Source organism: Oncorhynchus nerka, linkage group LG8 (assembly GCF_034236695.1).
Source record: "Oncorhynchus nerka isolate Pitt River linkage group LG8, Oner_Uvic_2.0, whole genome shotgun sequence".
In the NCBI taxonomy this organism is placed as follows: Eukaryota; Metazoa; Chordata; class Actinopteri; order Salmoniformes; family Salmonidae; genus Oncorhynchus; species Oncorhynchus nerka.
The window spans coordinates 70,507,736-70,520,331 of record NC_088403.1 but is presented as its reverse complement, the minus strand read 5'-3'; the positions used below and the strand labels follow the sequence as shown (position 1 = coordinate 70,520,331).

General features: G+C 44.6%; 4 non-coding genes across 4 annotated transcripts; all 4 read left to right on the top strand.

Annotated features, from left to right (window-relative positions):
* Positions 1-2,871: 2,871 nt before the first annotated feature.
* Positions 2,872-2,943, top strand: trnaa-ugc (transfer RNA alanine (anticodon UGC)). Its single transcript has one exon. It is a non-coding gene; the product is annotated as a tRNA-Ala (tRNA).
* Positions 2,944-3,397: 454 nt separating this feature from the next.
* trnat-cgu (transfer RNA threonine (anticodon CGU)) lies at positions 3,398-3,469 on the top strand. The gene has a single exon. It is a non-coding gene; the product is annotated as a tRNA-Thr (tRNA).
* A 5,990-nt stretch (positions 3,470-9,459) lies between these two features.
* trnaa-ugc (transfer RNA alanine (anticodon UGC)) lies at positions 9,460-9,531 on the top strand. Its single transcript has one exon. It is a non-coding gene; the product is annotated as a tRNA-Ala (tRNA).
* A 297-nt stretch (positions 9,532-9,828) lies between these two features.
* Positions 9,829-9,900, top strand: trnat-cgu (transfer RNA threonine (anticodon CGU)). Its single transcript has one exon. It is a non-coding gene; the product is annotated as a tRNA-Thr (tRNA).
* The last annotated feature ends 2,696 nt before the right edge of the window (positions 9,901-12,596 follow it).

The window sequence follows — 12,596 nt, the reverse complement described above, 5'->3', positions numbered from 1 at the left end:
ATGAGGTCTACCTGTGTCGATTCTAAACTTCCTGGACCAACCGGAAGTGGTTAAATTGACCCAAAAGGTGTTTTGATGTACATAACCTTCAAAGGTGAAAATGACTACATTCAACCCTGTGTAGATCGTAGATCAGTCAATTCTTAACTTAAAGACTTAAAACTCAGGATTCTGTAAGTGTCTATGTCAATCAAGACATGTGTTTACTTATAGCTTCCTGTGCCAACCGGAAGTGCCTTTAATGGGGTCACACTGTCTGTTTTGAAGGGTTAAAAAAAGTCACATCTTTCCTAAACTTCATATGTGTGACTAGGTAACCCTCATGAACTGTAAATCAGTCATTTCTCCCAACAGATGTCAAAGAAAAGCTCTCACACGCACACACAGCAAGGATGGAGTTAAAAAGTGCGGTGCTGAAAGACACAGAGAGCAGGCAATGGCATAAACATAATCTCTAGGCCGTGCCGAGTTCAACGAGATATCCCGCTTGACCGTAGCTCGCTCGGTCTAAGCGCAGCGACCATTAGAAAAGTAGGCCCAAAATGAAGCCTGCCCCACAACGTCATTTGCTTTTGGGTGACAGTGAGAGAACCGTTAGGGTGAGAAGCACAATTCGACCTCAGGTATGTTCCTAAGGTCCTTCTGATCTGTGCAAGCCTAACCTTGACCGTGTGGCATTAACCCTTAATAGTTAAAAGAAGGTGTTTACTTCAAAGAGTTTGCATTGACTTCTCTCCCCATAGGATTACATTGCCTGCACCCCTAAATTCAACCTGAAGCCTATATGGGTTATGAATGCCGTATGAACCTGTCTTTGGTAACAGTCCATCAGGCTAGTATGAGGTCTACCTGTGTTGATTCTAAGCTTCCTGGACCAACCGGAAGTGGTTAAAATCACCCTAAAAGTGTTTATCCATACCCTGCCTGCAGTTTGATAGACATTGTGCATTCAACCCTGTGTAAATCAGTCAATTCTTAACGTAAGGACTTAAAACTCAGGATTCTGTAAAAGCATACCCCAGTGAGGATATGTGTTTACTTATAGCTTCCTGTGCCAACCGGAAGTACCATAATTGGTGTCTCTTGGGCTGTTTCGAGGGGTTAAAAAAGTCAGATCTTTCCAAAACTTCATATATGTGATTAGGCAACCCCCATGAACTGTAAATCAGTCATTTTTCCCATAAAATTTCAAAGGAAAACTAAATCACACACACACACAGCTTGGAAGTAGGGACCCATTGGGGTGCGTAGAGACATACACTGCCTGCATTAGTTAACCTTGTTGGAACTTTTAAAGAACCGTCAGACCTAGAGTTCCGAAACTTTAGAATCCTGTTCTAGACGTCAGGTCGATAGTGCGTGGTGAGTTACGTGGCTCTACACGGTTCTCGGACCGAGAAACAGCTTCGTACATTTGCAATGACTTCAATTCATTTTGACCATTACGAAAATAGCGACATTTAGAAATGTCTCAGAGTCACAAGCCTAGGTGCATTGCGACCGTCTCGGCCCATATAGACAGACCCCAACGTTTCTGTCCGATAGCTCATTCAAGGACCCCGTAGCAAGTCATGGAAAAAAGTGGATTTTCAGCACCAATTAGGGTTTTGCTCGGACACCAAATGACCGATCGAGCCGAAACTTGGGATTCGGGGTCGCCTCAGCTAGGCCTACACGTAACATAAGAAATGGACCCGCAGCTAGAACGTAACTACGTGTTTTATGTTTTTTTATGATTTGAACCAAAGGCGTTGTGAATTTTGGGCCAGCTCTGAAGTATGTGATAGTTGGCTACTAAACGAGTTGGAAAAAGTGGGTTTAGTGTCAGTTTGTATCAGTTTGGTGTCAGACTGATATCTAATTGACTGATGGACGGTGACTTGCTGGTGACTTTTGTCCATTTGCAATATGTTTAAACAGTGAGGTACCATCACCAAAAGTGACATTCTGAAATCAACCCTAACGAGCCATTGAGATGAACCAGAATCACTGCCCAGCCATGCCGAGTTCATCGGGCCAGTCAATTTCACATTTCTGCAGGATTTTTATAGCATGACAAATTCGTGATGGTACCTGCCCATTGAACCATATTGCAAATGCACAGTGACTTTGCAAAAGTGAGAAAACATAAACAAATGGACATGATGAAATCAACACAACGAGTGATGGAAAGGTACAACTATCACTGCTCGGCCATCCTGTGTTCATCAGACCAGTCAATTTTGCATTTTTGAGCATGTCAAATTTCATATGGTAAATGCCAATTGAACCATATTGCAAATGCACGTTCACTTGCGATATGATTCAACAGTGAAAAAACATCAAAAAATGGACATGATGAAGTCAACACAATGAGCGATGGAAAGGAGCAACTATCACTGCCAGGCCATCCCGAGTTCATCTGGCCAGTCAATTTTGCATTTCTGCAGGATTTTTGAGCATGTCAAATTTCATATGATAAATGCCCATTGAAACATATTGCAAATGCACGTGCATTTGCAATATGATTCTATAGTGAAAAAACATCACCAAATGGACATGTGGACCAAATGGACTGTGCGCTTGTTTGTTCCATGTGTAACTCGTCGCCAGAACCACTGGCTCCAGGTCATCTGTAAGTCTATGCTAGGTAAAGCTCCGCCTTATCAAGGCAATCACAGGCGGCCTAGTCCTCTCGCAGCAGTCCCTTCCAGCTGTAGTCAGAGCAGGAGATGTTCACCCCTCCGCGTCCAGACTGCAAATGAATTGCACTGCTTTGCTTTACCTTGGCCAGGTCGCAGTTGTGTATGAGAACTTGTTCTTAACTGGCTTACCTGCTATAATAAAGGAGAAATGTAAGAAAATAAGAAACAATTTTTTATTTCCCAGAAAGGGGGTGTAGCTCAGTGGTAGAGCGCATGCTTTGCATGTATGAGGTACTGGGTTCAATCCCCAGCTTCTCCATGTTTTTTTGCAAAGACCCAACTTCTACTTTCCAGAATGTTGAAATTCTAAGCAGGAAACAGAGATGTGCTAAATAATTTGGTCTTTTAATCTGAAGAACACGCGTTCAATCCCTGTTAGTACATTTATAGAACAGAAGTGGCATGGTTCCCATCTTTTATGGCATCATTTTCAAAAACTGAAGTTCATGTTTTCGATCCCTGTCCGTACCTGTTTTAAGAATTGCTGCTATCATTTCATTGTAGTTTCAATGGAGTGGTGTATATATAAAGTACAGTGTATTGATATTGCGTTTTATCTGCAAATTAAATTTTAATGGAAGCTCAGAGGGGAGGGCATGCTATATATGCATGAGGTCCTTTCTCCACTGAGTTTGTGTGCCAAATTCACATTTGCACAACTACTACTTTCCAGAATGTTGATATATATATATATATATATTGCAGTATAGAGTGGCATGGTGGCCAAGTCGTAAGGCGTCGGTCTCGTAAACCGAAGATCATGGGTTCAAATCCCATCCGTGCCTTTATAGAAAAAGCTTTAAATTCCATGGAAATTTACATTCATTGGAGGACTTTTGTAGACAAATCATGTTGTAACAATATTTGAACACAACTATTATATTAAGGGGAAGTATCTCTACGATAGAGCCACTTTACATGTTTCCTGTCCTACAGTATTCCCCAACTTGTCTTTTGAGAGTATTCACTTGTTAAATTAGCTTTTGCACAACTCCCACTTTCCACAATGTTGACATTCTAAGAATGAAATAGATGCGCAAAGCCATCTGTTTTTGTTAACTGAAGCACATGGGTTCAATCCCTGTTCGACGTTTATGGTAGATAGCTGATATTATGGAAATGTACTTTCATCACAACAGTGTAAAGAAAAGGTAAATTGTCTTGATATGGCCACTGCGACCTGTATGCTCTAGTCGGCTGGCCCTCGCTACATATTCGTTGCCAGAACCACTGGCTATTTTGTTATTGACTGTGCGCTTGTTTGTTCCATGTGTAACTCGTCGCCAGAACCACTGGCTCCAGGTCATCTGTAAGTCCTGTTCTTCCAAGATGGCGTAGCAGTAAGTGTCCTGTCGTATCGTCTCTCTGTAAATATCGTCTCTTTTTCGTTTTAGATATTTTTAGATATTTTTTCTTCGCATATCTTTAAAAACATATTGCTAAACCTAAGCTTCCAAATACTCTTCTGCAACCCGCCAATGTAGCTACTTTTCCTAAAGTAGTTATATTTACTTCGGAAACGGACCCCCTCAACTGAAGCTAGCCTGCTAACTACCAGCTATGCTAGCGGTCTTCAGCTAACCGGTCATCAACTAACCTTTAGCTCGGAAAGCTCCCGCCAGTTCGAACAACGCGACGCTAACCAGAGCATAACGGACCTATTTAATTTTTTTTACCCCCAGATTCCCACCACAAACAGAACATTCTTCAGCTGGATCTTCGCAACTAGCTATCGAGCTAAACAGCAACCCTGGTTGTTTACTCCTGGCTAGCGTTTCCACCCACGTAGCTTGAAGCTAGCCCGGCCAGAGCTCCTAGCATACTCCTGGGCTACAATACCTTGACTACGACCGGTCTATCGATATCACTGCATGAAGAGGAATAAACAGACTCACGCCATCGCGACGTCCTCCAAAGGCTAACTCTCTAGCCCTCGCTATCTCCTTGCTTGCTAGTTCGGCATGCTAACTGCTAGCTTGTTTAGCCCAGGTCCGCTAACTACTACCTTGTTTACCCCGGCCTGCTAATCTGTTAGCTTGTTAGCACAGGCCTGCTAACCGTCTGCAGCGCCGCGTCACAAAAACGCAGTGGCCCATATGTACTCTATCTCTTCCCGATTTCTTTAAAAATGTGTTTATACCTTCCGGAAACCTGCCTCAACCAATGTGATACGGAATCGCTATTATCCTTATTTTTAGAACACACTCAAGAACCTCCAGAAGCTAACCAGCTAGCTAGCTACAAGCTATTTAGTCATTGTTAGTTTTCTTAACCTGGATAACACTCGCCAGCCCAGCCCCCCTGCCCCATCCACCGCTGCCCCCTGGACTCTGATCACTTGGCTACATAGCTGATGCACGCTGGACTGTCCATTAATCACGGTACTCCATTCTGCTTGTTTGTTTTATCTGTCGGCCGAGTTGCCTAGTCAATGCCATCTCACCTGCTGTTGTTATGCTAGCTGATTAGCTGTTGTCTCACCCACTGTTTTAGCTAGCTTTCCCAATTCAACACCTGTGTTTACTGTATGCCTCGCTGTATGTCTCTCTCAAATGTCAATATGCCTTGTATACTGTTGCTCAGGTTAGTTATCATTGTTTTAGTTCACAATGGAGCCCCTAGTCCCATTCCTCAGACCCCTGATACCTCCTTTGTCCCACCTCCCACATATGCGGTGACCTCACCCATTACAACCAGCATGTCCAGAGATAAAACCTCTCTCATCATCACCCAGTGCCTGGGCTTACCTCCGCCGTACCCGCACCCCACCATACCCCTGTCTGTGCATTATGCCCTGAATATATTCTACTATGCCCAGAAACCTGCTCCTCTTATTCTCTGTCCCCAACGCTCTAGGCGACCAGTTTTGATAGCCCTTAGCCGCACCCTCATACTACTCCTTCTCTGTTCCGCGGGTGATGTGGAGGTAAACCCAGGCCCTGCATGTCCCCAGGCACCCTCATTTGTTGACTTCTGTGATCGAAAAAGCCTTGGTTTCATGCATGTCAACATTAGACGCCTCCTCCCTAAGTTTGTTTTACTCACTGCTTTAGCACACTCTGCTAACCCTGATGTCCTTGCCGTGTCTGAATCCTGGCTCAGAAAGGCCACCAAAAATTCAGAGATTTCCATACCCAACTATAACATCTTCCGTCAAAGATAGAACTGCCAAAGGGGGAGGAGTCGCAGTCTACTGCAGAGATAGCCTGCAAAGTAATGTCATACTTTCCAGGTCCGTACCCAAACAGTTCGAACTACTAATTCTGAAAATTACTCTCTCCAGAAATAAGTCTCTCACTGTTGCCGCCTGCTACCGACCCCCCTCAGCTCCCAGCTGTGCCCTGGACACCATTTGTGAATTGATTGCCCCCCATCTAGCTTCTGAGTTTGTTCTGTTAGGTGACCTAAACTGGGATATGCTTAACACCCCGGCAGTCCTACAATCTAAGCTAGATGCCCTCAATCTCACACAAATCATCAAGGAACCCACCAGGTACAACCCTAACTCTGTAAGCAAGGGCACCCTCATAGACGTCATCCTGACCAACTGGCCCTCCAAATACACCTCCGCTGTCTTCAAACAGGATCTCAGCGACCACTGCCTCATTGCCTGTATCCGCTACGGTGCCGCAGTCAAACGACCACCCCTCATCACTGTCAAACGCTCCCTAAAACACTTCTGTGAGCAGGCCTTTCTAATCGACCTGGCCCGGGTATCCTGGAAGGACATTGACCTCATCCCGTCAGTTGAGGATGCCTGGTCATTCTTTAAGAGTAACTTCCTCACCATATTAGATAAGCATGCTCCGTTCAAAAATGCAGAACTAAGAACAGATACAGCCCTTGGTTCACTCCAGACCTGACTGCCCTCGACCAGCACAAAAACATCCTGTGGCGGACTGCAATAGCATCGAACAGTCCCCGCGATATGCAACTGTTCAGGGAAGTCAGGAACCAATACACGCAGTCAGTCAGGAATGCTAAGGCCAGCTTCTTCAGGCAGAAGTTTGCATCCTGTAGCTCCAACTCCAAAAAGTTCTGGACACTGTGAAGTCCATGGAGAACAAGAGCACCTCTTCCCAGCTGCCCACTGCACTGAGGCTAGGGAACACGGTCACCACCGACAAACCCATGATTATCGAAAACTTCAACACGCATTTCTCAACGGCTGGCCATGCCTTCCGCCTGGCTACTCCTACCTCGGCCAACAGCTCCGGCCCCCCGCAGCTCCTCGCCCAAGCCTTTCCAGGTTCTCCTTTACCCAAATCCAGATAGCAGACGTTCTGAAAGAGCTGCAAAACCTGGACCCGTATAAATCAGCTGGGCTTGACAATCTGGACCCTCTATTTCTGAAACTATCCGCCGCCATTGTCGCAACCCCTATTACCAGCCTGTTCAACCTCTCTTTCATATCGTCTGAGATCCCCAAGGATTGAAAGCTGCCGCAGTCATCCCCCTCTTCAAAGGGGAGACACCCTGGACCCAAACTGTTACAGACCTATATCCATTCTGCCCTGCCTATCTAAGGTCTTCGAAAGCCAAATCAACAAACAGGTCACTGACCATCTCGAATCCCACCGTACCTTCTCCGCTATGCAATCTGGTTTCCGAGCCGGTCACGGGTGCACCTCAGCCACACTCAAGGTACTAAACGACATCATAACCGCCATCGATAAAAGACAGTACTGTGCAGCCGTCTTCATCGACCTTGCCAAGGCTTTCGACTCTGTCAATCACCATATTCTTATCGGCAGACTCAGTAGCCTCGGTTTTTCGGATGACTGCCTTGCCTGGTTCACCAATTACTTTGCAGACAGAGTTCAGTGTGTCAAATCGGAGGGCATGTTGTCCGGTCCTCTGGCAGTCTCTATGGGGGTGCCACAGGGTTCAATTCTCGGGCCAACTCTTTTCTCTGTGTATATCAATGATGTTGCTCTTGCTGCGGGCGATTCCCTGATCCACCTCCTCTACGCAGACGACACCATGCTATACACTTTCGGCCCGTCATTGGACACTGTGCTATCTAACCTCCAATCGAGCTTCAATGCCATACAACACTCCTTCCGTGGCCTCCAACTGCTCTTAAACGCTAGTAAAACCAAATGCATGCTTTTCAACCGATCGCTGCCTGCACCCGCTTGCCCGACTAGCATCACCACACTGGATGGTTCCGACCTTGAATATGTGGACACCTATAAGTACCTAGGTGTCTGGCTAGACTGCAAACTCTCCTTCCAGACCCATATCAAACATCTCCAATCGAAAATCAAATCAAGAGTCGGCTTTCTATTCCGCAACAAAGCCTCCTTCACTCACGCTGCCAAGCTTACCCTAGTAAAACTGACTATCCTACCGATCCTCGACTTCGGCGATGTCATCTACAAAATTGCTTCCAACACTCTTCTCAGCAAACTGGATGCAGTTTATCACAGTGCCATCCGTTTTGTCACTAAAGCACCTTATACTACCCACCACTGCGACTTGTATGCTCTAGTCGGCTGGCCCTCGCTACATATTTGTCGCCAGATCCACTGGCTCCAGGTCATCTACAAGGCCATGCTAGGCAAAGCTCCGCCTTATCTCAGCTCACTGGTCACGATGGCAACACCCATCCGTAGCACGCGCTCCAGCAGGTGTATCTCATTGATCATCCCTAAAGCCAACACCTCATTCGGCCGCCTTTCGTTCCAGTACTCTGCTGCCTGTGACTGGAACGAATTGCAAAAATCGCTGAAGTTGGAGACTTTTATCTCCCTCACCAACTTCAAACATCAGCTATCTGAGCAGCTAACCGATCGCTGCAGCTGTACATAATCTATTGGTAAATAGCCCACCCATTTTCACCTACCTCATCCCCACAGTTTTTTATTTATTTACTTTTCTGCTCTTTTGCACACCAATATCTCTACCTGTACATGACCATCTGATCATTTATCACTCCAGTGTTAATCTGCAATATTGTAATTATTCGCCTACCTCCTCATGCCTTTTGCACACATTGTATATAGACTCCCCTTTTTTCTCTACTGTGTTATTGACTTGATTGTTTACTCCATGTGTAACTCTGTGTTGTCTGTTCATACTGCTATGCTTTATCTTGGCCAGGTCGCAGTTGCAAATGAGAACCTGTTCTCAACTAGCCTACCTGGTTAAATAAAGGTTAAATCATTTTTTTTTTAAAGTCTATGCTAGGTAAAGCTCCGCCTTATCAAAGCACTCACAGGGGGCCTAGTCCTTGCGCAGCAGATGCCCATCTGTAAATAGCCCACCCAATCTACCTACCTCATCGCCATATTGTTTTTATTTACTTTCTGCACTTTTGCACACCAGTATTTCTACTTGCACATCATCATCTGCTCATCTATCACTCCAGTGTTCATTTGCTAAATTGTGACTACTTCGGTACTATGGCATATTTATTGCCTTTTTTTTTTAAATCCCTTCTATTTTGTTATTGACTGTGCGCTAGTTTGTTCCATGTGTAACTCGTCGCCAGAACCACTGGTTCCAGGTCATCTGTAAGTCTATGCTAGGTAAAGCTCCGCCTTATCAAGGCAATCACAGGCGGCCTAGTCCTCTCGCAGCAGTCCCTTCCAGCTGCAGTCAGAGCAGGAGATGTTCACCCCTCCGCGTCCAGACTGCAAATGAATTGCACTGCTTTGCTTTACCTTGGCCAGGTCGCAGTTGTGTATGAGAACTTGTTCTTAACTGGCGTACCTGCTATAATAAAGTAGAAATTTAAGAAAATAAGAAACTATTTTTTCTTTCCCAGAAAGGGGTTGTAGCTCAGTGGTAGAGCGCATGCTTTGCATGTATGAGGTCCTGGGTTCAATCCCCAGCTTCTCCATGTTTTTTTGCAAAGACCCAACTTCTACTTTCCAGAATGTTGAAATTCTAAGCAGGAAACAGAGATGTGCTAAATAATTTGGTCTTTTAATCTGAAGAACGGAGTGGTACAGTGTACAGTGTATTGATATTGCGTTTTATCTGCAAATTAAATGGGATGGAAGCTCAGAGGGGAGTGCATGCTATATATGTATGAGGTCCTTTCTCCACTGAGTTTGTGTGCCAAATTCACATTTGCACAACTACTACTTTCCAGAATGTTGATATATCTATATATATATACATTGCATTGTAGAGTGTCATGGTGGCCAAGTGGTAAGGCGTCGGTCTCGTAAACCGAAGACCATGGGTTCAAATCCCATCTGTGCCTTTATAGAAAAGGCTTCAAGTTCCATGGAAATGTACAGTCATTGGAGGACTTTGTAGAAAAATCATCTTGTATCAATATTTGAACACAACTATTATATTGTGGGGAAGTATCTCTACGATAGAGCCACTTTACATGTTTCCTGTCATACATTAAGGGAAGATTTCGGCAGTTGCTGTATGGTTAGTGAGAAAGTCCATATTGCAAATGTACGGTCCCTTACTAGACGTCCAAAATCGTTTGTAAAATTCCCGGACGGCGTCGGGCCGAGCGGCAGGGCCGGACCTACCAGGAAGTCATCAAATGAACTTTGTCGGACATTCGGTTTCCATTTTACAAAAATAATACGATTTTGGTAATTTTTCCGCTGTCCCGGAATATCCCACAAGAGGGCATAAGCAATCATATTGCTATTGGACAAAACATCACGATTCACGACGGGGCCTTATCTCGAAAACGGAAAATATTTCGAAGCCGAAACTCGGTGAGCGTATGTTTGGCATAATGGGCAGTTGGCCCCGAACAAGATGGCGTCTAGGCCTCAACGGTTTTTGAGTTATGGCCATTTATCTGGGATTAAAGGTCCAAAATGAAAATAGAGAAAAAAAAATTCCACTTCACCTCAAAGTCAAGGAGCCTCCGGTGTCAATAAAAAAAGAACCAGCCATTTATCTTTCGTCATTTAAGAGAAATCGTACAACGACAGATTGGTGATGTTCACGGATAGGTGTTTTTTTTTTCAACGGTTACAGATCCAGTTGCAGGGTGTTCTTACAAATCTTTTTAAAGTGTGCTGCGGAGCTCTGCGAGATTTCTGTGATTTTCTATGATTTTCTGAAATAACACACACTCACTAAACCCTCCGTAAATAACTCAGTTCTTAACGTAAAGATTTAAAACTCAGGATTCTGTAAAGGCATACCCCAATCAGGATATGAGTTTATTTATAGCTTCCTGTGCCAACCGGAAGTGCCTTAAATGGTGTCACAGTGGCAGTTTCCAAGGGTTAAAAAGGTCAGATCTTTTCAAAACTTCATATGTGTGATTAGGCAACCACCATAAAATGTAAGTCAGTAATTTCTCCCAACAGTTGTCAAAGAAAAGCTCTCTCTCACACACACACACACAGAAACACACACACAGCAAGGATGGAGTGACAAAGTGCGGTGCTTAAAGACACACAAAGCCTACAATGGCATTTACATATTCTCTAGGCCTGTGCCGAGTTCAACAAGATGCCCCGCTTGACCGCAGCTCGCTAGGTCTAAGCACAGCGACCATTAGAAAAGTAGGCCCAAAATGAAGGCTGGCCCTCAATGTCATTTGCTTTTGGGTGACAGTGAGAGAACCGTTAAGGTGAGAAGCACAAATCGACCTCAGGAACGTACCTGAGGTCCTCCCGATCCGTGCAAGCCTAACCTTGACCCTGTGGCATTAACCCTTAACAGTTAAAAGAAGGTGTTTACATCAAAGAGTTTGCATTGACTTCTCTCCCCATAGGAATACATTACCTGCACCTCTAAATTCAACCTGAAGGCTATGTGGGTTATGAATGCCTAATGAACCTGTCTTCTATGACAGTCCATCAGACCACTATGAGGTCTACCTGTGTCGATTCTAAACTTCCTGGACCAACCGGAAGTGGTTAAATTGACCCAAAAGGTGTTTTGATGTACATAACCTTCAAAGGTGAAAATGACTACATTCAACCCTGTGTAGATCGTAGATCAGTCAATTCTTAACTTAAAGACTTAAAACTCAGGATTCTGTAAGTGTCTATGTCAATCAAGACATGTGTTTACTTATAGCTTCCTGTGCCAACCGGAAGTGCCTTTAATGGGGTCACACTGTCTGTTTTGAAGGGTTAAAAAAGTCACATCTTTCCTAAACTTCATATGTGTGACTAGGTAACCCTCATGAACTGTAAATCAGTCATTTCTCCCAACAGATGTCAAAGAAAAGCTCTCACACGCACACACAGCAAGGATGGAGTTAAAAAGTGCGGTGCTGAAAGACACAGAGAGCAGGCAATGGCATAAACATAATCTCTAGGCCGTGCCGAGTTCAACGAGATATCCCGCTTGACCGTAGCTCGCTCGGTCTAAGCGCAGCGACCATTAGAAAAGTAGGCCCAAAATGAAGCCTGCCCCACAACGTCATTTGCTTTTGGGTGACAGTGAGAGAACCGTTAGGGTGAGAAGCACAATTCGACCTCAGGTATGTTCCTAAGGTCCTTCTGATCTGTGCAAGCCTAACCTTGACCGTGTGGCATTAACCCTTAATAGTTAAAAGAAGGTGTTTACTTCAAAGAGTTTGCATTGACTTCTCTCCCCATAGGATTACATTGCCTGCACCCCTAAATTCAACCTGAAGCCTATATGGGTTATGAATGCCGTATGAACCTGTCTTTGGTAACAGTCCATCAGGCTAGTATGAGGTCTACCTGTGTTGATTCTAAGCTTCCTGGACCAACCGGAAGTGGTTAAAATCACCCTAAAAGTGTTTATCCATACCCTGCCTGCAGTTTGATAGACATTGTGCATTCAACCCTGTGTAAATCAGTCAATTCTTAACGTAAGGACTTAAAACTCAGGATTCTGTAAAAGCATACCCCAGTGAGGATATGTGTTTACTTATAGCTTCCTGTGCCAACCGGAAGTACCATAATTGGTGTCTCTTGGGCTGTTTCGAGGGGTTAA